The sequence below is a fragment of the Balaenoptera ricei genome, chromosome 1 (genome assembly GCF_028023285.1).
Source record: "Balaenoptera ricei isolate mBalRic1 chromosome 1, mBalRic1.hap2, whole genome shotgun sequence".
In the NCBI taxonomy this organism is placed as follows: domain Eukaryota; kingdom Metazoa; phylum Chordata; class Mammalia; order Artiodactyla; family Balaenopteridae; genus Balaenoptera; species Balaenoptera ricei.
In genome coordinates, this window is record NC_082639.1 from 138,686,841 (window position 1) to 138,710,057 (window position 23,217).

Genomic DNA, 23,217 nt, shown 5'->3' on the forward strand with positions numbered 1-23,217 from the left:
CCTGGGGCAGCTCCTGGAGTAGGTGCGCAGGAACTCCCCGCCGGCCACACCTGCCGGCCCAGGCTTTGGAGCGGCATTTCGGCTGGGGGCCGCCCTCACCCAGCCTTCCCCTTTGGCCTGGGGAGGCCCAGGGCGGGCTCACCTCTGGCAGCAACATCCCACAGCGACCCCTGGAGAAAACGGCCTTCGGATGGAGGGAGAGAAGCTGCACTTTACGGCACTAACGGGGCCGGCGGCTGCATTACTTACTCAACGGACACTGGCGGAGGCGCAAGGCAGAGCGGCCGCTGGAGTTTTCTTTTCTCCTTGTTTTAAACAGCTAATGCTCTTGGAAGGGCGGACTAGACACAGGTGTAAGGAATCTCGTCCAAAGTCTCATGTGAAGGAAGTGACCCCACGTGGGGAGGGCAGCTCTGTTGGCCCGGCAGTCTGCGTCCGGCTGCGGCCACGTGGCCATGGACAAGCTGGCCCCGAGGGGCTGCAGCGGGAGGATTCAGGGGCCACCGCTCCAGGGTCACTTGCGTGGCCCCAGCGATTTTCTCTTTCTCCTCTGAAGGAAACAGCAGCACTTGGTGTCGTCAGCCACCTCCACGTCTGCGGGGACTGTGATGGGGACACTGAAGTGACCAGCGTTGGTGTCATCGGCATTCAGCTCCCCGTGGATGGAGTTCAGTGCCTGGTTTTTGCTGTGTAGCAAGGCTTTGTCCGGAGCCTGAGGCTGCGAGGGCAGGTTGGTGTGGACCGTGCCACAGGCGTGGGCCGGGGCTTCCCGGCCTGGTCGTACTGGTAACCAAACACAAAGCGGCTGCGGTCAGAGGTAGTGAAGAACTTGTGCAGGGAGTCAGAGTTCAGCTTCCCGAAGAAGTCCAGGCGCCGGCCGTAGCACACGTGTAACCTCTCGGGGAGGCTCTCGATGGGCGTGGCCCGCTTGGTGTCCCGGATCTTCTGGTCCGGGAACCTCTCGGGGAGGCTCTCCATGGGCGTGGCCCGCTTGGTGTCCCGGATCTTCTGGTCCGGGAACCTCTCCGGGAAGCTCTCGATGGGCGTGGCCCGCTTGGTGTCCCGGATCTTCTGGTCCGGGAACCTCTCGGGGAGGCTCTCGATGGGCGTGGCCCGCTTGGTGTCCCGGATCTTCTGGTAGCGCTCCTTGACCGTTCGGGCCTTGAGTCTCTGCCCGCACAGGCTGTCGCACAGGAAGCACAGAAGCACGTAGCCCAGCACCTCCAGGTCATCACAACGGCTCTGGTCCTTGCCCAGGTGAGTGTTGATGCTCATGCAGCACGTCGTGCTCGCAGTACGGGATGTGCTTCTTGGTCTCGGGGTTGATGGACTCCTTGGCTCCGGAGTCAGTCGATGATGTGGATGGCGTTCCCGGCAGCCCAGACAGGAAGTTCTCCGGGTTCACGTCCCGGTAGATGAGGCCCTTGGTGTGCACGGTACTTCATGCACCTGACCATCTGGATTGCGATCATGAGCACCATTTTGAGCGTGAACGTGTGGTTGCAGGAGTGGAACAGGTCCTCCAGGCCAGACCTGAGCAGCTCCAGCACCACGGCGTTGTAGTGCTTCCCTCACGGGCCGAAGTAGTAGACCTGGCGGACACCTTCTGCGGCGCTGAGCTGCTCTTAGAAGCTGCACTCCAGGTGCAGCTGCGGCGCCTGGGACTTGATGGGCTCCAACTTGATATAGTTAAGTATTCATTTGTATAGCGATTCTTTTCTAGCCGGAGCTCCCCAAAGTTGCTAACTGGCCGTCTACTCTCCCCAGATCTCTTAAATGACCCTGCCTGTGATTTAGGTTCCAAGAGGTCATGAAGTGAACCGAGATCACCTTCTATTAATGTTAAATGAGCCTGTAAGTGAATGTTGGGCAGCAAATCAAAACCACTGTTAGCAGCTACTCTGAGGAAGTTCCTCTCTTAAAGGACCAGTTGCCCTTTCATAAAAGACCCCTTTTTTCTATGAATAATACATATGATAGTAGGGAAGAAAACGTTTCCATTAAGCAATATCAATTCTCAACACACTGGATATAATCTCTTATGCCTCCATAATTAAAAATTAAACACAAAGTATTATGTTAAAAAACTCCAAAGCTGATTTTTATGTACTGTTTTTCTCCATAAACATCATTCTTACCAGCCTTTCAATATAATTATATTCCAGGGAAAAACAGGCAGGTAGAAAAGAATAAATCAACATATAATCTTCCTTTAAAGTCCTAGCTTATATTTTATGATGTGTACAGGCTGTTCAAAAAAAAAAATCAGGTCTGAAATTTTCCACAATGAACATATAGTATATTCCATTATTTTGTTATTTTAAAAGGGAAAATCATGTAAAATATCAGATCTGTTGTATTTTTAGACACAAGAGACTTTCATTGACTGTGCAGGCTTTCATTGACTGTGTGAGTTTCTGTTAACCTATTTCTAGATCTTAAGTCCCTGACAAATAGCTGGTGCTTAATGAATATTTTTCTAAATAAATAAATACTAATATTAAAAATAAAAACTAAGAAGATATTTGAGCTTGGGACAGTTCAATGTTTTGCCAATATTATTGCCTAGTGGATTTCCCCCTCCTCTGCTCCACTTCCCTCTTTACTAAAGAAAGAGCAATTTCAAGGAAACTATCACTGGGAAATAGGATTCTTACTGTTGTCCTTAATTCACTTAGGACAAGCATTCTCATCTTATTTATTTAAGAAAGTCCATGTGAAAGTCATTGAACTCAGAAAAGCATGGACATCTATCTTCTTAAGCTATGAAAGTAAAAATAATGATAATATATTTAATTACAAGAAAAAATTTGGTTGTATGCATTTCGATCAACATACTCAAATTGATTAAAATTCAAATCACAGGATTTCTAAAGCTGGAAAGATTCTTACATGTCTTGGAATCTAACCCTTCCTTTTTAAAATTGTGGAAGCTGAGGTAGAAGAAGTTAAGTGATTGTCCCAAAGATACAGAACTAGTAAATGGCAGACAGACTTGTTCCCAGGTACCTAATTCCAATTTCAACACATGTTCCATTTCACTTCACTCTACTATAAACCCTTTAGTGTTTTACAGACCGATAATAAAAATTAGTTAATAAAGATGATGATGATAATGAAATTTCACTGTGCTGGAAACAGGGAAATGAGGTCAGTTAGCTGGCATTTGGTGATGCTTTTGTTAAGGCAGAACATCTATTATTTTCCATCTCCCTCTGCATTTAAAAAAAATCTATGTACTTTGCTAAAAAAAAAAAGCCTTAGGCAACTAAGTATTATTCATTAAAACATTTAAGACAAGTGACAGCTCCTAGTAATACACTTCCAGAACAGAACAAGCAGGATAAAGATAACTTAGCAACTGCATAGACATAGAAGTTTTCTACTGATACCCTAATCCCCTGCTGGCCAATTTTTTAAAGTGGGCTTTTATTGTACCATAAAAATGAACAAGCTGAAGCTTTCACATCCGGAGAAAGGTTGGTACCTGCATGGAAAATGTTTTGCCTTCAGGAGTCCAGGGTGAGAGAAAACCATTATTACTCCTAGGTAAGGACAACTAACTATGTGATAGAACTGGGTATTGAAATTCCATTTGTGAGTAGCACATAAACTACAGCTTTAGCAAGATGATTCCATTTCTAAGTATAAGATGATTACTGATGCAAGGTTGGTCTTGTTACCACTAATATGACTTTGTCTTTTAAAAACCAAAGACCCAGCTTTGGAGAACTATTTGACAGCAGCTATGAAAGCAAGGCACTTGCATCCACTATACACCAGAAATTCCACTCATCGGTATATACCTGCCTAAAATGCATTTATATATGAGTCAAAAGACATGCACAGGGCTTCTCTGGTGGCGCAGTGGTTGAGAATCTGCCTGCTAATGCAGGGGACACGGGTTCGAGCCCTGGTCTGGGAAGATCCCACATGTCGCGGAGCGGCTGGGCCCGTGGGCTGCAACTACTGAGCCTGCGCGTCTGGAGCCTGTGCTCCGCAACAAGAGAGGCCGTGATAGTGAGAGGCCCGCGCACTGCGATGAAGAGTGGCCCCCGCTTGCCACAACTAGAGAAAGCCCTCGTGCAGAAACGAAGACCCAACACAGCCAAAAATAAATTAATTAATTAATTAATATAAAAAAAAATAAAAAGACATGCACAGTTCATAGCAGCCCTATTCAAAATAGCCCCAAACTGGAAGCTACTCAAATAGCCATCAAAAATAGGATGGATAAACACATTGTGATATAATCACACAATGGAATACCACTTTGCAGTGATAGTGAGTAAACTACAGCTACTCTCAGTAACACGAACAAATTTTTACAAAAACGTATTGTAGAGTAAAAGAAGCCACCTACGGGAAAAGTTTGCACTGTATGATTCTGTTATATAAAATTTTAAAGTGATCATATTAATCTATGGTGTTACAAATCCAGTTAATGCTTCCCCTGGGGGAGGGGTGGTGACTGGAAAGGGCACAAGGAGGATTTGGGGGAGGGTGCTAACTGTTTTCTTTCTTGATCAGGGTCCTGGTTATACAGGGTTGCTATCTTTGTTTAAATGCATTGACCTATACGCTTATGATTTGTAAGTTAATATGAGTTTATGTATATGTCATTTAAAAAATCTGAAGCCCTAAACATTTTCCTATAAAAACATGATAGGGCGAGAGTGACACATTAGTAGAAGCGATGTGCCATCAGTAAGATAAAGAATGACTGCACCCACAGGCAGCCTTCCCTCCCTTGCCCTGTTTTTCCCTCATCATTGCTTATGAAATTGGTCATCAGCCTGCAAATGAGGAACACAAATGTATAAATGTCACAGTCTTATGCAGGAACAAAGGCACTCACTTCTTTTTGCCCCAAGGCATGATTGGGTCTCAGTTTTCATATACTAAAAATGGACCTATTAGGGTAATGTGTTCACGTCTGTCATTTCAAGTTGATTGCTGGCAGTCTGTGTTGTGTGAGATGTGTCCCACTAAGTAGAAATCAGATAAATTCAGGGAACATACATCATTTGGGGACATGGACTAATTGGGCATTTGTCCTTTGTGCTCCATCTGTAAGGTCTATTGAGGGAACACAGAGGTCTGTCCTCGAGATTTAATAAATGGAGGAAGGAATAAACTTTTAAGTACTTATTGTGAGCCAATACAGTGTTAGGCATTTATATAATCTTCACAATAGCTTTCAAAGGCAGGTACTATTGGCCTCATTTTACAGAGAAGGAAACAGACTCTGAGAGAGGATGAAGCCTATGCAAGTTATGCTGCTACTAAATAAGGGAAGAGAGATTCAAATTTAGGACCACTGACTCCTCAGGCTGTTTTCATATAGCACAGTTTCAATAGAGGTCAATAGCCCTTTGACAAAATGTCTGCATTCCCTAGAGAAAAGAACCAAAGGGTTCTTTTCAACTCTGCTTTAAGTCTATCCTAATACCAGGGAGTATTCCAAGTGCAAGAAAAAAACACAACCACCCTTTTGCCTGAAAAACAGTCTTAAACAGCAGGGGTAGTGAAGGTATAAGTTTTTAATAATTGTCATCACTGGGTCAAAACACTTTCTCAATCAAGCCCAATATTCTTTCAGAAGTGATGGTATCCAAGGTGTGGATACCTTCCAAAAGGCAGGCCTCAAAAGTTTAGGTATCCACGTTCAATGTGTCTAACTTCCTTTAGACTCAAGAAAGAATCACTCCTAGCACTACAGAACTGGCCAACAACCAAAGAGGAAGAAACCAATGGTGCCACCCCAGAAGACTTCAGAGAAACCGTAAACCGGCTGTATTGCTTTGAGGTATCCGAGCTCCAACTAGGAGCAGGCCTCCCCTGCAACCTATTCTCTGACCATCACGGCTGATGCTATGACCCAGAATAAACATCTGACTCTCCCTACCTCAGCTTCTCCACACTGCAAAAGGATGATAAGAACTCCTACCTCTCCTCGAAGGTGTTAAAAGAACCAGCTTATATCTGCAGAGAGAAGCACTGTTTAAGTGCTAAGTGACCACCAATGCAGGGAGCCTTGAACAATGCAGATTGGTGTCGGTCTTGCACAGATCACACATGTTCTCACCTCCCAACAGAGAAGGTTTGAGAGTGACCCCCTAGCTCATAATGAGACACAAAAACAAATGGATGATGTGGAGATATATTTGGGGACTAAATGAAGAAATAAGAAAAAAAATTGGAGTGAAATTTGCCAGGCTAAAAGTGACCTACAGTAGCCCTGCCCTTGCATACAAAATCACAGGATGGACATTTGTCCTCTGCATGCTCTCTGGCAGGGTTGGCCGGACTGGGCACTGGGAGAGTTGACTGAACCCACACCAGAGAGAGCAGCCACAGAGACTCAATTAAAACTGATCTAACATGAGAACAGAGAAGAGGATACACTGAGCTACAGAGATGGAGCAGTAGGTACTCAATGGGTATGCAAAAGTAGTAAAGCAATAGATAAATCAGACTTAATAGCTGGCTCCTGGTCAGGTGACTCTCCTCCAGGGCTTCCACCTGGTGGCAAGCATAGGTGAATACTAAGAACAAGCTCCCAGGCTCTGAGTTAGGTCATTTTACATGTTTATCACACAGTCCTCTCACCAGCCCCTGAAAAGTGGGTATTATCATTTTTCAAGAAATGAGGGTCAAAGTGACAAAGTAACTTGCGTTAAGACAGTGTCGCCATCACTAAAATATAGGTCTGGCTGAGACAGGAGCCCTTGCTCATTAAACTAGGTCCTCCATCTCTCATCACAGTTATTCACTGTGTATACTAGCTCTGAGCAGATCCCCAGGCCGACTCAGTAGGAAATCCAAACCGTGGTACCTGGCTTTGTAATTAAATGGTATGGCCTGTAGTACAGTAACTGATCCAATAAGCATTTGAAGAGGCCCTGCTATGGGCCAGGCTTGTGCTAGATGAGAATAATGCAGAAAAAAGAAGACCCACTCCTTCACCTTGGCAACATCCATTGGCATCCAACAAGCATGGTGCAGCAGCCATTCTGGGCAAGTTCTCCAGCACAGACTTCAGCCACAGTTGGTGAGATGCGTAAGCAATCACAGAGGTTATGGCCCCCTTAAAAGCCATTCTCAAGGAGGCCCTCAGCAAACAGAGGATATTCTTTAGTCTGAGTTTTGACAGTTCTTTATTAATCTCCTGAGGATTATGGCTAAAAACTGCTGCATATTCTTTTACTTTTAATTACAGTCCTATAGAAGGTTTGATTTTATTTAAAAAAAACAAACTAGTAAAATTATTGCAGAAGAAAAAAAGTTCTTAATAATTTATTCATAATGCTATTAAGACAAAGTCATGTTTTATTGGGCTCTGCGTGTTTCTGTTGTGACACAGAAGTCAATAAGAGGGAGCTTTAGTAATATATAATATCTATGAATATTCTCCATGTATGTTCACCAATGTCTCAGCATCAATAAAGGATTTTGATAATTAAAAAGTTTGATTTTTCTCGATTTAACTATTTCCTACTAAAAGGATGCCACAGATGCTTATACTGACAGCCTCTCATTCCCAGCAAAAGCAACTGCACTTTATGGGGAGAGAGATAGAGTGGAATGAATGTTAGTCCAGGAAGGGGCTCTTGTCTCCATGCTGACGCTAACTGCATATGACCTTGAGATCTAGGCCCTTCCCTCTTCATCTGTACAATGAAAAGATTTAGATGAGGCAATGCCCACGTCTTCCCCAGCTTTCCAGCTGTGAAATAGCACTCCCCTGGGCCTTATCTTTATCCCTTCTTGATCACCACTACCTTTTGTCAGGTGTCATTTTGAAATGAGTTTCTTGTTTCCCAAATGGGCATTGTTCTTTGACTACTTAGCCTGGCTCACAGAGTTAAGAGGCAGAATGGAGGCCCACTGGCTATGGAGACAAGTGATGGTTCCCTCTCCAACTTGCTGTTTGCCCTTGATCAGGGAGTCACTTAGGAATTCCAGGCCCATCATTTCCTCACTGATGGGGGATTATGTGACAATATTTAGCTACCAAGAAGGAGTGAGAGAGGATTAAATAATATGCTTGTATGGGACTTAGCCAATACCTGATGTAACACTGGATACTTGGTAATAATTACCTTTTGAGTCTCACAGAACTCACCTGAAATACCTTCCTGATTCAAGGGCTAAATGGTTCCATAAGAGGGTTTAGTTCCCTTTCATTCCCTAAAAGAACTGTGCCACAAACTGAAAGCCTTGATATACCATTGCAAGCATGGATTTCCTTTGCCTTAGCTCCCCAGAATCACTAAACAATCATGATCACTATGTTTTACAGGCTCAAATCATTTTCCCCATATTCCTTTATAGATAGACGCTTATTATGCTGTAAACATAAAGGGAAAATATCCAGTGGGTATTTTGACACTGTTAACACTCCCTCTCAGGGAGATCTTCAAGATGGCAGAGGAGTAAAATGTGGAGATCACCTTCCTCCCCACAAATACATCAGAAATACATCTACATGTGGAATAACTCCTACAGAACACCTACTGAATGCTGGCAGAAGACCTCAGACTTCTCAAAGGCAAGAAACTCCCCACGTGCCTGGGTAGGGCAAAAGAAAAAAGAAAAAACAGAGACAAAAGAATAGGGACGGGACCTGCACATCTGGGAGGGAGCTGTGAAGGAGGAAAAGCTTCCACACTCTAGGAAGCACCTTCACTGGCAGAGATGGGAGGATGGGCGGGGGGGGGGGGGGGCGGAAGCTTCGGAGCCACGGAGGAGAGCACAGCAACAGGGGTGCAGAGGGCAAACTGGTGAGAGTCCCGCACAGAGGATCGGTGCCGACCAGCACTCACCAGCCCGAGAGGCTTGTCTGCTCACCCGCCAGGGCGGGCGGGGGCTGGGAGCTGAGGCTCGGGATTCTGAGGTCAGATCCCAGGGAGAGGACTGGGGTTGGCTGCGTGAACACAGCCTGAAGGGGGCTAGTGCACCACAGCTAGCGGGGAGGGAGTCCGGGAAAAGGTCTGGAGCTGCCTAAGAGGCAAGAGACCATTGTTTTGGAGTGCGCAAGGAGAGGGGATTCAGAGCACTGCCTAAATGAGCTTGAGGTGGGCGCGAGCCGTGGCTATCAGCGCAGACACCAGAGACGGGCATGAAACGCGAAGGCTGCTGCTGCAGCCACCAAGAAGCCTGTGTGTGAGCACAGGTCACTATCCACACCTCCCCCCCCCAGGAGCCTGTGCAGCCCACCACTGCCAGGGTCCCGTGATCCAGGGACAACTTCCCCAGGAAGAATACACGGCATGCCTCAGGCTGGTGCAATGTCACGCCTGCCTCTGCCGCCGCAGGCTCGCCCTGCACTCTGTACCCCTCCCTCCCCCCCCCCCCCCCGCCTGAGTGAGCCAGAGCCCCCCCAGTCAACTGCTACTTTAACCCCGTCCTGTCTGGGCAGGGAACAGACGCCCTCAGGCAACCTACATGCAGAGGCGGGGCTAAATCCAAAGCTGAACCCCAGGAGCTGTGTGAACAAAGAAGAGAAAGGGAAATCGCTCTGTGCAACCTCAGGAGCAGCGGTTTAAATCTCCACAATCAACTTGATGTACCCTACATCTGTGGAATACCTGAAGAGACAACAAATCATCCCAAAATTGAGGTGGTGGACTTTGGGAGCAACTGTAAACTTGGGGTTGATTTCTGCATCCAATTTTTTTCTGGTTTTATGTTTATCTTAGTTTAGTATTTAGAGTTTATAATCATTGGTAGATTCGTTTATTGATTTTGTTGCTCTCTTTTTTTAATATATATATAGCTATATATATTTTTTTTCCTTTTTCTCTTTTTCTGAGTGTGTATGTGTATGCTTCTTTCTGTGATTTTCTCTGTATAGCTTTGCTTTTACCATTTGTCCTAGGGTTCTGTCTGTCAGTTTTTTTTAATTTGTTTTTTTGTTTCTTTTTTAGTATAGTTTTTAGCGCTTGTTCTCATTGGTGGGTTTGTTCTTTGGTTTGGTTGCTCTTTTTTTCTTTCTTTTTTTTAATTACTTTTTAATTTTTTTTATTTTTAATAATTTTTAAAAATTTTTTATTTTAATAACTTTATTTTATTTTATTTTATTCTCTCTTTCTTTCTTTTTTTTTCTCACTTTTGTTCTAAGCTGTGTGGCTGACAGGGTCTTGGTGCTCCAGCCGGGTTGCAGGCCTGTGCCTCTGAGGTGGGAGAGCCAAGTGCAGGACATTGGTCCACCAAAGACCTCCCGGCTCCATGTAATATCAAACAGCGAAAGCTCTCCCAGAGATCACCATCTCAACGCTAAGACCCAGCTCCACTCTACGACCAGCAAGCTACAGTGCTGGACACCCTATGCCAAACAACTAGCAAGACAGGGCACAACCCCACCCATTAGCAGAGAGGCTGCCTAAAATCATAATAAGATCACAGACACCCCAAAACACAATACTGGACGTGGTCCTGCCCACCAGAAAGACAAGATCCAGTCGCCTCCACCGGGAAGCCTACACAACCAACTGAACCAACCTTAGCCACTGGGGGCAGACACCATAAAGAGCGGGAACTACGAACCTGCAGCCTGCGAAAAGGAGACTGCAAACACAGTAAGTTAAGCAAAATGAGAAGACAGAGAAACACACAGCAGATGAAGGAGCAAGATAAAAACCCACCAGACCAAACAAATGAAGAGGAAATAGGCAGTCTACCTGAAAAAGAATTCAGAATAATGATAGTAAAGATGATCCAAAATCTTGAAAATAGAATGGAAAAAGTACAAGAAATGTTTAACAAGGACCTAGAAGAACTAAAGAGCAAACAAACAATGATGAACGACACAATAAATGAAATTAAAAATTCTCTAGAAGGAATCAATAGCAGAATAACTGAGGCAGAAGAACGGATAAGTGACGTGGAAGATAAAATAGTGGAAATAACTACTGCAGAGCAAAATTTTTAAAAAAATGAAAAGAATTGAGGACAGTCTTAGAGACCTCTGAGACAACATTAAATGCACCAACATTTGAATTATAGGGGTCCCAGAAGGAGAAAAGAAAAAGAAAGGGAATGAGAAGATATTTGAAGAGATTATAGTTGAAAATATCCTTAATATGGGAAAGGAAATAATCAAATCCAGGATGCACAGAGAGTCCCATACAGAATAAATCCATGGAGACAAATGCCAAGATACATGTTAACCAAACTATCAAAAATTAAATACAAAGAAAAAATATTAAAGGCAGCAAGGGAAAAACAACAAATAACATACAAGAGAATCCCCATAAGTTTAACAGCTGATCTTTCAGCAGAAACTCTGCAAGCCACAAGGGAGTGGCAGGACATATTTAAAGTGATGAAAGGGAAAAACCTACAACCAAGATGACTCTCCCCAGCAATGATCTCATTCCGATTTCACGGAGAAATTAAAACCTTTACAGACAAGCAAAAGCTAGGAGAATTTAGCACCACCAAACCAGCTTTACAACAAATGCTAAAGGAACTTCTCTAGGCAGGAAACACAAGGGAAGGAAAAGACCTACAATAACAAACCCAAAACAATTAAGAAAATGGTAATAGGAACATACATATCGATAATTACCTTAAATGTAAATGGATTAAATGCTCTAACCAAAAGACATAGACTGGCTGAATGGATACAAAAACAAGACCGGTATATATGCTGTCTACAAGAGACCAACTTCAGACCTAGGGACACATACAGACTGAAAGCGAGGGGATGGATAAAGATACTCCATGTAAACGCAAATCAAAAGAAAGCTGGAGTAGCAAATCTCACATCAGACAAACTAGACTTTAAAACAAAGAGTATTCCAAGAGACAAAGATGGACACTACATAATGATCAAGGGATCAATCCAAGAAGAAGATAGAACAACTGTAAATATTTATGCACCCAACATAGGAGCACCTCAATACATAACGCAAGTGCTAACAGCCATAAAAGGGGAAATCGACAGTAACACAATCATAGTAGGGGACTTTAACACCCCACTTTCACCAATGGACAGATCATCCAAAATGAAAATAAATAAGGACACACAAGCTTTAAATGATACATTAAACAAGATGGACTTAATTGATATTTATAGGACATTCCATCCAAAAACAACAGAATACACTTTCTTCTCAAGTGCTCATGGAACATTCTCCAGGATAGATCATAACTTGGGTCACAAATCAAGCCTTGGTAAATTTAAGAAAATTGAAATTGTATCAAGTATCTTTTCTGACAGCAATGCTATGAGACTAGATATCAATTACAGGAAAAAATCTGTAAAAACTACAAACACATGGAGACTAAACAATACACTACTAAATAACCAAGAGATCAGTGAAGAAATCAAAGAGGAAATCAAAAAATACCTACAAATAAATGACCATGAGTACACGACAACCCAAAACCTATGGGATGCAGCAAAAGCAGTTCTAAGAGGGAAGTTTATAGCAATACAATCCTACCTCAAGAAACAAGAAACATCTCAAATAAACAACCTAACCTTACACCTAAAGCAATTAAAGAAGAACAAAAAAGCCCCAAAGTTAGCAGAAGGAAAGAAATCATAAGATCAGATCAGAAATAAATGAAAAAAGAAATGAAGAAAACAATAGCAAAGATCAATGAAACTAAAAGCTGGTTCTTTGAGAAGATAAAAAAAAAAATTGATAAACCATTACCCAGACTCATCAACAAAAAAAGGGAGAAGACTCAAATCAATATAATTAGAAATGAAAAAGGAGAAGTCACAACAGACACTGCAGAAATACAAAGGATCATGAGAGATTACTACAAGCAACTATATGCCAATAAAATGCACAACCTGGAAAAAATGGACAAATTCTTAGAAAAGCACAACCTTCCAAGACTGAACCAGAAAGAAATAGAAAATATAAAGACCAATCACAAGCACTGAAATTGAGACTGTGATTAAAAATCTTCCAAAAAAAAAAAGAAAAAATCTTCCCACAAACAGAAGCCCAGGACCAGATGGCTTCACAGGCAAATTCTATCAAACATTTAGAGAAGAGCTAACACCTATCCTTCCCAAACTCTTCCAAAATATAGCAGAGGGAGAAACACTCCCAAACTCATTCTACGAGGCCACTATCACCCCGATACCAAAACCAGACAAAGATGTCACAAAAAAAGAAAACTACAGGCCACTATCACTGACGAACATAGATGCAAAAATCCTCACCAAACTACTACCAAACAGAATCCAACAGCACATTAAAAGGATCATACACCATGATCAAGTGGGGTTTATCCCAGGAATTCAAGGATTCTTCAATATACTCAAATCAATCAATGTGATAAACCATATTAACCAATTGAAGGAGAAAAACCATATGATTATCTCAATAGATGCAGAAAAAGCTTTCGACAAAATTCAACACCCATTTATGATAAAAAAAAAACCCTCCAGAAAGTAGGCATACAGGGAACTTACCTCAACATAATAAAGGCCATATATGAACAAACCCACAGCCAACATCATTCTCAATGGTGAAAAACTGAAACCATTTCCTCTAAGATCAGGAACAATACAAGGTTGTCCACTCTCACCACTATTATTCAACATAGTTTTGGAAGTTTTAGCCACAGAAATCAGAGAGGAAAAAGAAATAAAAGGAATCCAAATTGGAAAAGAAGAAGTAAAGCTGTCACTGTTTGCAGATGACATGATACTATACATAGAGAATCCTAAGGATGCTACCAGAAAACTACTACAGGTAATCAATGAATTTGATAAAGTAGCAGGATACAAAATTAATGCACAGAAATCTCTTGCATTCCTATACTCTAATGATGAAACATCTGAAAGAGAAATTAAGGAAACACTCCCATTTACAATTGCAACAAAAAGAAGAAAATACCTAGGAATAAACCTACCTAAGGAGACAAAAGACCTGTATGCAGAAAACTATAAGACACTGATGAAAAAATTAAAGATGATACAAACAGATGGAGAGACATAAGATGTTCTTGGACTGGAAGAATCAACATTCTGAAAATGACTATACTACCCAAAGCAATCTACAGATTCAGTGCAATCCCTATCAAACTACCAAAGGCATTTTTCACAGAACTAGAACAAAAAATTTCACAATTTTTATGGAAACACAAAAGACCCCGAATAGCCAAAGCAATCTTGAGAAAGAAAAACGCAGGTGGAGGAATCAGGCTGCTGGACTTCAGACTATACTACAAAGTTACAGTAATCATGACAGTATGGTACTGGCACAAAAACAGAATTATAGATCAATGGAACATGATAGAAAGCCCAGAGATAAACCCAAGCACATATGGTCACCTTCTTTTTGATAAAGGAGGCAAGAATATACAATGGAGAAAAGACAGCCTCTTCAATAAGTGGTGCTGGGAAAACTGGACCCCTACATGTAAAAGAATGACATTAGAACACTCCCTAATACCATACACAAAAATAAACTCAAAATGGATTAAAGACGTAAATGTAAGGCCAGACACTATAAAACTCTTAGAGGAAAACATCGGCAGAACACTTTGTGACATAAATCACAACAAGATCCTTTTTGACCCACCTCCTAGAGAAATGGAAATAAAAACAAAAATAAACAAATGCGACCTAATGAAACTAAAAAGCTTTTGCACAGCGAAGGAAACCATAAACAAGACAAAAAGACACCCCTCAGGTTAGGAGAAAACGTTTGCAAATGAAACAACTGACAAAGGATTAATCTCCAAAATATACAAGCAGCTCATACAGCTCAATATCAAAAAAACAAACAGCCCAATCCAAAAATGGTCCGAAGACCTAAATAGACATTTCTCCAAAGAAGATATACAGATTGCCAACAAACACATGAAAGGATGCTGAACATTACTAATCATTAGAGAAATGCAAATCAAAACTACAATGAGGTATCACCTCACACCGGTCAGAATGGCCATCATCAAAAAATCTACAAACAATAAATGCTGGAGGGGGTGTGGAGAATAGGGAACCCTCCTGCACTGTTGGTGGAAATGTAAATTGATACAGCCACTATGGAGAACAGTATGGAGGTTCCTTTAAAAACTAAAAATAGAACTACCATACGACCCAGCAATCCCACTACTGGGCATATACCCTGAGAAAGCCATAATTCAAAAAGAGTCATGTACCACAATGTTCATTGCAGCTCTATTTACAATAGCCACGACATGGAAGCAACCTAAGTGTCCATCGACAGATGAATGGATAAAGAAGATGTGGCACATATATACAATAGAATATTACTCAGCCATAAAAAGAAACGAACTTGAGTTGTTTGTAGTGAGGTGGATGGACCTAGAGTCTGTCATACAGAGTGAAGTAAGTCAGAAAGAGAAAAACAAATACTATATGTTAGCACATATATATGGAATCTAAAAAAAAAAAAAAAAAAATGGTTCTGAAGAACCGAGGGGCAGGACAAGAATAAAGATGCAGACATAGAGAACGGACTTGAGCACACGGGGAGGGGGAAGGGTTAGCTGGGACAAAGTGAGAGAGTGGCATGGACTTATATATACTACCAAGTGTAAAATAGATAGCCAGTGGGAAGCAGCCACATAGCACAGGGAGATCAGCTCAGTGCTTTGTGACGGAGGGGTGGGATAGGGAGGGTGGAAGGGAGACGCAAGAGGGAGGAGATATGGGGATATATGTATACGTATAATTGATTTACTTTGTTATAAAGCAGAAACTAACACACCATTGTAAAGCAATTATACTCCAATAAAGATGTTAAAAAAGAAAAAAAAAAAAGACTTCCTCTCCACCATAACTAACGTGGTCATCCCACTATAAACTGGAAAGAGACAACTTGGCTTCATGGAAAGAACTCACATTTAAGCAAGAAACCAAACTCATTGAGATGAAAATAATTATTGTTAGCACCAATTGAGAGATTAGTCTATGCCAGCACTGTTCTGAATAATTTTCACTTATCAAGTCCTCTACTCCTGGAGACAACCCTACAAGATTGTTACTATTTTCATGTCCATTTCACCGTGTAAAAAACATGCAGCACAGGGAGGTTAAAAGCTTCAAAATGCCAGATTTCTAGGAATTGGTTCACACCAGATTTAAACCCAAGCAGTTTAGAGTCTGGGCTTTTAATTATGCTACTCTTCAGAGTTGGCAGGATGATCTGAAAGAAGTATGTCGAGAACTGGCCATACTGAAAGCACTCAATGAACAGTAATTTATATTGTTTACATTAAAATAGCTATTTTCTTAAATGTTGTTGCTTTTCCCAACTGATTATGACAGAGATTCATCCTTTGTATTCCTCTTTTCCACCTTCACTTGCCATATTTTTAGTTCCACTGGCCTCACTGCTACCTCAGTCCACAGACACGAGGCTCCATGGCATTCACGTTATCCCAGAGTGAACCTCCTCTCTATCCCATCTTGTAACTTCCCTAGGTCTGGCTTTCAGAGTTCCACTTACTGATCTATCAGCTTACTGTTTGAAATAAAATTCAGAGGAACAAGTCCCTCGCCCTTTTCCTTTACTTTCCTCACTCTGTGTACAGCTTCAGCCTCTGATAAACTGGTCACTTGTTTTGGAAGATATGTTAAGATACACCAAAATTTTAGTCTGTGATACCTTACCCTGTTAAAGGGAAGCTTACCCCAAGATTATAGAGTCCTCATTTTCTGCAACTCACTGATCCAGTCACCAAAACACCATCAGCTTATTTGGCTCAGGTAAGCATCAAGCTGAATGGTGTTCAAATGACAGCAACAGTGAGGCAGATAACAGGTCTTATAAGACACCATTCGCAGAAGATAATCATAGTAATTTGCTGTCATCATTCCCTCACAAATCCAGGAAAAGGAGCAGCATTAAATCCCATACAGAAGGCAGACGTTTTGAGACTTGGAGAAGTACATGGTCCACGTGAATTCTGGGAACCGGTGGCAAAGCCAAGAAATAATGAAGTAGCAGATGGCAGGCCATCAGTGGAAAGGTGGACCCTTTCACTACCTCACCTAACCAATTTGAGGTAGCTGGTAGTTTATCTGAAGGCCATTTTCAAATCATGCAGTGCCTTGCTCCTCAAAATGTGGTCCATGGACCAGCTGCATGGATATCACTTGGGAACGTGTTAGAAATGAAGACTCTCAGGTCCCTCCCCAGACCTCCTGAGTCTGAATCAACATTAGAAGCTGGCTATTCCTGAGTGCATTACATATTGAGAAGATCTGGTGGGGTCTTATAGCTCAGATTAAGACTGGCAGGCCTGACCTACCCATAAAATAGACTCCATTTTGAAAATTCAATGAATAAGTAAGTACATATGATAGTATAAAAGCAAAATTAAGAAAGGGTAAAAAGTTTTTAAATTGTGCTCAGAATAAAGTTGCAACACTAAAGAAGAGATGGCAAGAGATCTGCATGGAAACCCAATAGAAATATTCCATTTGCTGCTCTGATACACCACCCACTTTTCTTCATCTTGCTCTGTGCCCAGGGCGGCTGACCTGTGTGAGAGCAGAGGAATGAAGAAGGGTGAGATTCCCCAGGGGCCAGCCTTGGGCTGGCCATGTCCCTAAGTGGAGGTCACAGCTCTGTCCCAACAGCCCTCACCATCTCTGGGTTCTAGTAACTGCCTCCTTCTCTTCCCCTTCAGGCCTAAGGCTGGTCACAACACTTTGCTGTTAATAGCCTCTGCGTACTGCACTATTCCTTTTTGTACCTTTTAAATGATCCCTTAGTAAATTCTGTAAGACTCAGTTGGAGTATATAACTTGTTCTCTGCTGGGACCCTGATTGATAGATTTAGACAAAACTCTTGGTTCAAAGAAAGAAAGGAGAATTAACCTATCATAGGGGAGGGAACTTAAAATATAAGAATGGTCCAGGGGAAAGAGGGTGCGACAAATTTAATAAGGGCCATGTTCCATCACACTTAGATGTCACACATAAGAAACATGCTCTTAACATGTTTAATAGCAAGCTTACCCCTCATCTGTTAAGGAATCCTAATTCTCAGAATGGGGTTTCCACTGCATTTCAATCCAGATTCGCTATCAAGTACATCCTAGTTGTGTCTTGTCAAAGCAACACCCCTTTAGATGCTCATCTGGCCTGCATCTGCGAAACAGCCTTAGAAGGTAAGTCATCTCCTGAAAGTGTCCCCTCTCCTTCCTTTCTCCCTAAAGTACAGAGTTGATTGCATAAGCCACCTTTCTCCCTGTAAGATCTATCCTTTCACAATCAACTTCTTCAGGTCCCCATTTATTTGTATAGTATGACCCCTATTTTCCAGAAGCTTCCAGAATTAGATATGATCTAATTTCTCTCTGACTCCTTTACATCACAGAATGTCAAATGTGGACACGCATTCGACTAACTGTAAAACCAAATGCGACTCCATTGAGTGGCCCTTGGCCCACACCTCTCCAGAGGGCCCAGCTCTACAAGGAGTCAGCATGACCAGCCTGGTCAGGCAAAAAGGCTTTCCTGCAGCTCCTCATCCATCACTGCCACTCAGATGTCAAGCTTATTCCTACCGTATCTTGTCCCTCTATCTAGAATCTCATCTCCAACAACCAGTTCTTAAGTAATTCTATATCACCCAGCATTCAAGGCCCTTAGCAGTCTCACCTTCTTTGTAAAGTCTTCCCTTCAACTTTAAAACATAAAAATGTCTCCCTTATCCAACTCCTTTGGAGCTTGCTTGCTTCTAAGTGAGAACCCAGGGGGTTTCTGTAAGCAGAGCGCATGTGTGCAAACATAAATGGACACACGGGGCAAAAAGATTCCAGCATGACTTCTAGGTTCCTGGCTTAAGAGCCTAGGTGGAAGGTATTGTTGTTTACTCATTTCTATAAATTAATTAATTTATTTTTGTCTCTTAGGTCTCCTTTATTCCATAATAGTCCTTCCCTCCTTCCCTCCTCCTTTTTTTATGCCTTTGATTTTTTAGTGAAACTCGTGTATGTTCCACATTCTGGGTTTGGCTGATTGTTTTATGTGGTGTCTTTTAATGTGTTCCCTTACTTTTTTTTGTCGTTTTAAAATTTGTAGTGAGATACATACAGCATGAAATTTCACATCTTAACTATTTTTAAGTGGACATTTCCGGGGCATTAAGTACATTCACATTGTTGTACAATCATCACCATCATTCATCTCCAGAATTTTCCTCATCTTCCCAAAGCAAACTTCTGTACCCATTAAACAGTTACCCTCCCTTCCCATTCCCTGCTCCTCTCAGCCCTTAGCAGTGACCACTCTACTTTCTGTTTCTATCAATCTGAATACTCTAGCTACCTCATATAAATGGCATTGCACAGTATTTGTCCTTTGTGACTGGCTTATTTCACATAGCATAACGTCCTCAAGGGTATCCATGTTGTAGCATGTGTCAGAATTTCCTTCTTTCTTAGGCTGAATAATATTCCATTATATGTATATGGCACATTTTATTTATCCATTTATCTCTTGATGGGAACTTGGGTCCTTTCCACCTTTTGGCTATTGTGAATAATGGGTAGTGCCATTTATTGGGGTGGGGAAAACAGAAGGAAGAGGTATGGAAGGTAAAGGGAGAAATGGTGAATCCAGTTTGGGGCATGTTAACTTTCCGTGCCTGTACAAATACTATACATATGGTTTTTGAGTTCAGAAGACCATCTGGACTGGAGGAATAGATTAGGAGTTGTAGGCGTTTAGGTAGCAATGGAAACCAAGAGAATAAATGAGATCACCTCTGGAGAACAGGCAGAAGGTCTAAGGCTGAGTGCTTAAGAACTGTGATTTTGAGGTGAGGTAGGGGAGGATGAGCAAGAAAAGGAGAAAAAACAGCATACAGAAAATGGGAAGAAATTCAACAGAGCGTGGGGTTATTTGACCCCAAAGAACATCTGGAACAGATAGAGGATGTCAGGCCTCATCAGTTTGGTAAAAACTAAGATTGAGAACAGACCTAAGTGAAATTCTTTAAATTATGAATATTGATTTTTCAAATACAGTATGCTACATTTAAAAGTATCTACTTGAAGCTTGCAGAAAATAGGTAGTTAATCTGAGAAACTCATTTGTTCAGGAAATAGTAGAGGAATATAAATACTTACTAGGAAAGTGTGTATAAAATCACCAATGTTACATTTGTGACACATTGTTAGAAGATGTTTGAGACACACCTGATAAAACCCTCAAAGTGGTTTTAAAGGAGATAGATAAATTGTGTTTCACATACACACACATGCACACATACACTATCCCAAGGGACAGACAACTTCACTGCTTTGGATGTGAAAATGCTCTAGGATGGCATTTTCAAACGCCAGAGCTTAGCAGTAAACTATCTATAAAAATCACTGTTGAGCAAGGAATGTGAGACTTAGGTTAGATTTCAGGAAAAGCTCTCTGTGACTGGAAATTGTTTAAAACTTTCAAAATTCTGGAATGCTATTTGGAATCAAGAGACCATAAAATATCTTCCTCTAACATTGTTTAAAAAGCAAAAACAGGGTTTTCATCTGTCTGGCACTAAGTGCAGGCATGACTCAAGATAAGAAAACAGACTTGAACTCTCATGGTTCCTTCGTTTCATAATATTATATGATTCTCCCCACTGTTTTACCACTTTTGGTAGAAGAGCTTTCATCTTTCCAATTTCCAAACTACTAAATTATATAGCCCGGCCAAGTTTCTCAGACTCACTGATTTTTCCACTTCCTTGAAAAGCTCAGCTGAAGGCATCTTTTATCTTTAATTATACTTGTATTTTCCTCTTACACTACTTATTATAATCCACTTGTTATTTGCCCTCCCTTCTCCATCCTTTCCCTACCTTATTTATCTACCTATAAAACACATTAATATTTGATTCTTTCTCATTGAAGTCTAGTATTTTGAGAACTCAAAGTTGGTAGGTAAATCTGAACCATATATTATAACACGTGTTACTAGGTCATAATTTTATTTCTTTTGGCCAAAGGCCATCACAAGACTTATGGAGGAAAGATAACATACAAAGAGAACTTTAAAATAAGTTATAAAAATCAAACGAGGACTAAGTTAGAATGAGTTCCTAAGTGTAAAAATATTTAACGTTTCAAGGTTAATTTATTAAAACGAGTCATAAGACCAATTCATCATTATACCCTTTTGGCTGGAGTGTCTAACATAACATTAACTCTGATTCTGAAATGGCCAGTGAGTAATAGAGGATCAAAAATTGTGCAGGTGTCCCTGACAGGCAAACCTTTTCCAGTGATGTTCTAGAGTAAATATTAGTTTTGATCACCAACCCCCCAGAAATGGTTAGAGTTATTTCTAGATACAAAGCAGGAGGAAATAAATATGCATGACAATGACCCTATTAGATAGGATTTTTTAGATCCATGTTCGATTATACATAAGTTCACAGAGAGTAGATAACTCCTCCAAGTCATACTTTAGTAAATGGCAGAAGTAGAGTCTGGACCTAAGACTGTCACAGCCCAAAGCCCAAGCAGGTACACCACTGTCCGTTTTAGAGAAAAGGAAATGTGAAAGGTCCTCTGATTCCAGATTGCTTCCAATATGGGCTCAACAGACCAGGAAATAAGCCAGTATCTTGTCTTTAATTATGAAGTAGACATAATTTAGAAAAAGATTGCTGTGAAAGCCTGGCTACGTTTGAGAGCAATAAGATCGATCAAGCAAAGTGAAATTCTATGTAACCCTCCTATAACACTTGAAAACACCAGTTTCTATAAAAGCTAGCCTTTTAGGAACAGGGGGCAGGGTATTTCACTCAAAGGTTCTTCAACAAGAAGACTTGGTAGTAGGGAGACTGTTTGTTAATTCATTTTCATTGCAAGCCACTTGATATGAATTAGTTCACTGAATTCTCACAACCACCCTGGCATGATTTTATACTGGAGAGATATAACAGTCAATGGTCAATGTCATTAAGTAAAGGAGCTAAGATTTGGATATAGGGCTAAGTCCCTAGACCAGGCTTGCTCCACCATAGAGCCATGGAGAGAAACAGCACTGAAGACAGCTAAGGCAGTGCTTCTTCGCCTTCAGTGTGCATATGAACCCCCCAGAATTTTGTTAAGTCACATGTTTAGTTCACTGGAGACTTAGAATCTGCATTTCTGAAAGGCCCCCAGCTGATGCTGATGACGCTGGTCTGCAACCCCTCTTAAGGGCAGAAATGATGAGGTATTTACAAAACAATCCCTACAAGTGTATTCCCAAACAGGGCACTCTTCTGCTAGATGGCTTCAGTGAAACTTTGTGCTTTCTCAAATATTCAATCAGTGCTCTAAGTGATGGGATGGTGATCTTCTCTGCTACAGATGCTGAGATAGAGAGTGGGCGCACATAAAAGATTGGGATGAGAGGTTAAGTGTTCCCCACGTGTATCACCCCAAGCCCTCACCTCAGTTCTACGAACATCTGGTCAACGGCTCGGCAAAGGAAGGATTCCACAAAGCATAAGCCATTCCATTTGTCAGGTAGAATTTTGCTATGTCTCCTGTGGCTGCAGCAGTTCTCAAGTGAGCAGGATCCCATGTGACAGGCCCACATCCATAGTGGGTGCAGCCCTCAGCCAGTGGAGGGGCTGGCCACTTGGAGGTGTTTGGTACAAAGTTGTTTTGCAACCATTTACTGTGTTCCTCTGCTCTGCTTTACATTTCACTTCTGTTCCCCTGTCCCCTCTCTCCCTCCCTTATAGGAGCCCAATGACAAGCGACCCTCTTCTATGTCTGCAATCAGGAGTCAAGGCTGCTTCCATGAAATGTTCTCTATTTTAGTGAAAACCAACTTCACAGCAAATTGCTCTGGTTACCACTGGGGTCACTTAGGTGTTGCCTCGTCTGCGGTAATTGTTTTATTTCAGCAGGAAAAAAAAAAAAACTTATTACCATGTTTTTGCAGCTGACAGTGGCTTTTGTGTAGGTAATCTTTCACATCAAAGGAAGAGGGACTCTGTTGATGACACACACACCAGCTGTTTCCAGAACTGCTCGCCTCTAACCGCCACGCCTCCTCTGCAGGCCAGCTGAGGCCCTGCTCACCAGGAAAGAGTTCCTTGAGGACACTTGGCATTCACCTGTGTCCGGCAGGGGTGGGTGCCACCCAGGCGACAACCAGACTAGGGACACTGACTCAAAGCCAGACGCGGGTAATGAGGTCCAATGGGGGAAATGGCTTCAAACTGCGCTCAATCAATATTGCCACAATGAGTGGATTTTGCTTC

General features: G+C 41.8%; 1 protein-coding gene and 1 pseudogene across 1 annotated transcript in view; both read right to left on the bottom strand.

Annotated features, from left to right (window-relative positions):
- Positions 1-23,217, bottom strand: part of ASTN1 (astrotactin 1) — a 325,861-nt gene that overhangs the window by 239,478 nt on the left and 63,166 nt on the right. The gene's annotated exons all lie outside the window — the stretch shown is intronic.
- Positions 515-7,102, bottom strand: LOC132347303 (casein kinase I-like; annotated as a pseudogene).